We start from the raw sequence: 5,265 nt of genomic DNA, 5'->3' as shown, positions 1-5,265 counted from the left end.
TATATCCCATGCAATCTTATCATTGTTTCAGAATAACTATTCTAATATTTTCTTTTGTGCTGGTGTCTCTGATATCTACACAATACACAATTCCCTGAATTTGTCACAAGGTAGCTCTGAGATTCCTAGAATGCTGCTCCACCTGGAAAAGCGACAAATACTTATACTGATGCCCTATTGACCGTCTCAAACTTAGTCATGCCTATCACCTATCTGTACTAACTTTTTTTAACATTTTTTATCCAAGCTAAATAGTAAAAAAACAAATGTAAAACAAAAGGTTTTGGTAACCCACCTGAGTCTGCCGATTATTCAATGGTTTGTGCGATGCTTATTTCCGTACTCTTTGTCAGAAAGCGAGAAGCTCTAAATTATGAACTCATTTGGACAGACCAAAGTTATATGTTCAATTAGGACCAGAGAGAGCTTATACACCTTCCAAACTTACACTTAAATTTATACAACTTCCAATTTATACGGTGGAGCATATATTTCTTTCTCGAGCACGTAGGAGAGTTGCGTATCATTTCATTAAAAAGAAAAAGAAAGAGTAATGCAGTAGCAAAGCCAGCACATCTATTCAATCCAATACAGGGCTATGCACTATATAGAAAAATAACTCACCAAGGTAGGGTTAGAAATTAAAGCCAAATATTAGGCAGCAACAAATCTGAAAATACCAACCAAACAGAATACATGAGGGTAGATCCACCTGAATGCTGTAATTGAATGCTATTGTCTTTGTTTAATGCTAAGACGGGCAAAGGCCTAAAGCTCTAAAAAAATACATGATGGTAACATTAGTTGTAAATTGTAATATACATGGAGAAAATGATTTAAAATGAATGGCATTTTTTTTCGTAACGATACAGTACAGTTAGGCAGTAACACCGATGCCACTGGTGTCTAGTAGGTACAAAGTTACATATTTCACATAGATCCAACAGAAATTTACCGTTACTGAAATTTCACAAATTAAATGTGATTTTCTATGTCACACTTTCATATTTGAATGCAAGCAACTCCCTAGGAAGTAAAGCAAACTGTTGAGGAAGTGTCATGTACTGGCTTCTGCATCAAGTGTACTTCTGACTCCATCTTATATTTTAGCCCACAACTGCACATAGAAATATAGAACCCATGTGGAAATCAAAATCTTATATTTTAGCCCACAGCTGCCAACCTATGTCGAGCTAATAGGTACAGCTAACCAGATTATTTTCATCTTCAAGCATATATCCAAAACAATGTGAGCCTATGGATCAGCATTTGGTGCCTCTACCATCAATTTGCAACAATCTGTTTTCGTAAATTGCTATAAAAAATGAACTGTCACAGACAAATATCCACTAAAAAATCACGATTTATCTTGTGTAAAATATCTATAATCATACACCTTACTGAATTGGCAAACTGCGTGCATATAGCTATTTACCATGTCAAACTGTTAACTGGGCAACACAATAGAAATATGGCTACAAGAATCTATGTATACCTCAAGAAACTAGTTCATGTAGGCAACAGCGGTTGCCTCTCATCAGTTCCAATCCGATGGCTCACCTGAAATGAAAGCCAAATTAGATGTAGCCTCTAAAATGACACATCTATTCTAAAATGGAAACTGAGATACTCACATCATCAGCGCACCAGCAGTCATATTTACAAAAGAAGATTCAGATGACCTGTGAAAAATATGCACCACATGAGGCCACATGTCAAAAGAAACTTAATAAACAGCCTGCTATTTCTACAACAACATTAACAGGCATCCCAAAGCACATGCCAAAGCTATAAAAGTCTAGATGGAGATCATGGACATAGTGCAAAACAACACTTCTTCAAAGGCCAATGCTAAGTGAAACCTAAATCAAGTATTGGAGTAATTTGTTAATACCATTTGAAGCGAGATAAAAACTTACCGGTGATTTTGGGTATCTTCCAACTCTATTAAGTCAGCTGGTTTGTCATCTTTGACTTTAGCAAGTGGAGAGAAGAACTAAGGAGAAATGACAGAAAGATACATGAAATACAACAATGGTTGTTCAACAAAAAAAAAGTAATAAAAAAAGGTCAGTTTACCTGGTGCACTGAAATAAACACCACTGATATGCCCAGGAGAAAATTAATGGTCAAGGTATGCCCCAAGAATGCAGCAGAAGCCAGGACAGTAAATATTGTGGCAACAGTTGACGAACACTTCTTTAAAATTGTGTCTGCAGTGTATTTCAGTTAGACAATAGATGTGATAATTGCAATAATAATAAAGAGCAAATGTCAAAAAAACATTACCTGCATACTTAAAGAAGAATGAAGATAGAATGCCTTGTGCAGCATTATTACATATGAGAAACATTGTGGCCCTTGAATGCCCTCGAAGAATATTAAAACTTTCTGGCCCTGCAAAAAGACAGGACAATGTCATCATCATAAACATAAGGCAGACAACATACCTATCGTGTTTGACTCAGGGAAAGGGACATTCACATTCCCCCCGCCCCCCTACTAACCATTAGTAAATACTTTAAATTCTAATGTTCTACACAAAATAAGTCAGCTTTTATGAGCTATGCAGTTCGTTATGCATATCCTTTTTGTTGGTACAACTTGTTAAGCATGAGGGTACCACCATACAAAATTACGGGCTGCCTACAAAACCAAATAGTGAATGATCAAATAATCAGACAATGTAGGGCAGACCTAGCGCCAGAGGCTCACATATGAGTGAGGTCTGGGGAAGGGAAAAACCGAGGCAAGCCGGAGACCCAGTACTTCGAACCCACGACCTGGTGACTCAGTGAAACAGCTCTCACCACTGCACCAGCCCTGCCCTTCCAAATAATCAGACAATGTAGCAAAAATTAAATACGGAGCAACAGTACATAGCAAAGTACAATATATCTTGTGGTAGATAAATCACCTGTATGAAGGTTGAACGTGCCAAAAGTGGCTTTTCTCCAACCTGTTGCTTTCTAGACTGTCACATTGGAACAACAAAGCAAAAAAAGGTTAACAGCTAAGAAATTATGAACATAATACTACTTACTACAAACTAAAGAGAAAACACTGCAGAGTAACTGTAATTCGGTACATCCACCAGACACCATGAAAATCCGCAGTGTGGAGGAATACTAACAAAATCCTAAGCTAATCTGCGCACACGGAAAACAGCTTACTTGGACTGACCAAGCAAGAGTGCCACTCCACATTTTAGAAGGCATTAACTGCTAGGAAAGATGGCTTCATGTTTTGTTCGACAAACCCTTTTTTCCCATTTCCTTTTGCGTGTAAACACTTAGTCCTCTGATCCTTACTCCAGAACCACAAATCATAAGAGTTCTCAAATTTTTTTTTTGAAAGATCATAAGAGTTCTCAGTGGGCTGCTTATTAGGAGATCATAGATGTTATCAGACTAACATGTGAAAATAGCTCACGCAAAATGGATCACTTTTCATTTCTAAAGTCAGCTCGAGTCAGAATGCTTGCAAAAAGGGAAAACATCAGCAAGCAAGTAACAAGAACAAGGTCTTGTTTAGATTGTAAAAAATTGCAACCCGATGAATAGTAGCGCTTTCGTCTTATTTGGTAAATATTGTCCAATCGTGGATCAACTAAGCTCAAAAGATTCATCTCGTGATTTCCAACTAAACTGTGCAATTAGTTATTTTTTTACCTACATTTAATGCTCCATGCAAGCGGCTAAAAATTGATGTGATGGAGAGAGAGTGAAAAAACTTGGAATTTGGAGGTGATCTAAACAAGGCCCAAACCTGAATTATGAGCATCACAATAGCAAAGATGCCTTTCATAACCTCCGTCAGAAAGTTAACACTGACAGGACTGAACTGAAACTTCCCATCAACCTTTGACATGAACACTAGGATGGGCTGCATAAACCAAGTCAAACATTAGCATAACGCCCCAAGGCCAATCATTTGCTATTCAGGTGAACGTAACACTACAACAAAGGGCCATGTCAAGCATGCGAGGCATCAGCACTAGTAAAAGCATTACTTCTATACCAAATCCGTGAGGCCATTTCACTCAAACACTGATCGTGCAAAGGTCTCCTGTGCTTGGGACTGAAAATGAAGCGTTTAGGCGCGCACACACCTGGAGACCAACAAGGATGCAGTCACCGACGACGAGGAAGACGTTGAGCGCGCGAAACTTGGACGACATCTTGCTGCGGTGCTTGTCGTATGCCCTGGACACGCTATGGGGGCTCGGCACCACCACCCGGGAGCGGCAAACGCTGCATTCCACCACCCCGTTCCGCTGCATCTCGGCAGGCAGCCAGCTACGCAAGCCAAGCCTCTGCCGAGATGCCGCTCAATCCCCGCGGCCTCCGAGAGATCACGAGAGCATCCACCTACAGCGACCACGCCATTTTCAGCAAATCAGCGGCAATACATCGGAGAGGACTGCCTAAGCGAGCAGATCCGAGGGGTTCAGCTTGGCCTCTGTACCTCGTGATAGGCGTAGCGGTGTCGGTGCGGATCTTGCAGATCTGGCCCGGCCTGGGCACCGCGCTCACGGCGAACAGGGCTTGGTCCGGCCGGGTTTCGGGGGGGGGGGGGGGGGGGGGGGGGGGGGGGGGGGGGGGGTTCCCTTGGGAAGCTGCCTCTGGGATCTCAAATTCGGGCAGGAGTCGGGGATGCGGGGAGGAGAGAAAAGCCAGAAAGGGGTGAAGGGGAGAAGAGAGGAAGGTGGGGGAGGAAGAGGGGACGCGACAGGAAGGCGGGTGTTCCGGAGCCACCAGCGTCGGGGGAGGAGAAGAAGAGGACGCCCGCCGCCGCTTTGGGGGCGGCCCGTGTCGGGGTAGGACAAGAAGAGGGTGAGGTACCGCCAGATCCAGGCGCCGAGTTTCGTCGACGCCGCCGCCGACGGAGGAAGAGGCAGCTAGGGTTTCGTCGAGCACACGTGGACCGGCGGGACGAGGCAGCGCCGGGGGAGAGCAGGGGCTCGGACGCGGCCATGGCCACCGGCGTTGGACGGCACACCATGGTGCCGTGCCGGGGGACGCCGCTGCGCCAGGCAAAGGGGGGGAGCCTCGGCGGTCGCGACGAGGAGCGAGGGAGAGAGCGAGAGCACGGAGAGGAGAGAGAGGAGGGGAGGAGCGGAGCTGCTGCCGCCTGCCATTTACACGAGAGAGAAAGAGGAAGGAGCACCGTTTTACATGAAAGGACCACGGTAGAGCCATGCCGGTCGCTGCATGGTTGGTGGCCCATCCAGTGACGAGCGTACCAGCATGGTCGGTGCATGGT

The 5,265-nt window shown here is 44.1% G+C and overlaps 1 pseudogene; it reads right to left on the bottom strand.

Annotated features, from left to right (window-relative positions):
- Positions 1-811: 811 nt before the first annotated feature.
- On the bottom strand, positions 812-4,567 carry LOC136452045 (CMP-sialic acid transporter 5-like; annotated as a pseudogene).
- Positions 4,568-5,265: the final 698 nt, after the last annotated feature.

Source organism: Miscanthus floridulus, chromosome 5, assembly GCF_019320115.1.
Source record: "Miscanthus floridulus cultivar M001 chromosome 5, ASM1932011v1, whole genome shotgun sequence".
Taxonomy (NCBI): Eukaryota; Viridiplantae; Streptophyta; class Magnoliopsida; order Poales; family Poaceae; genus Miscanthus; species Miscanthus floridulus.
This window is presented reverse-complemented; position numbering and strand designations above follow the sequence as displayed.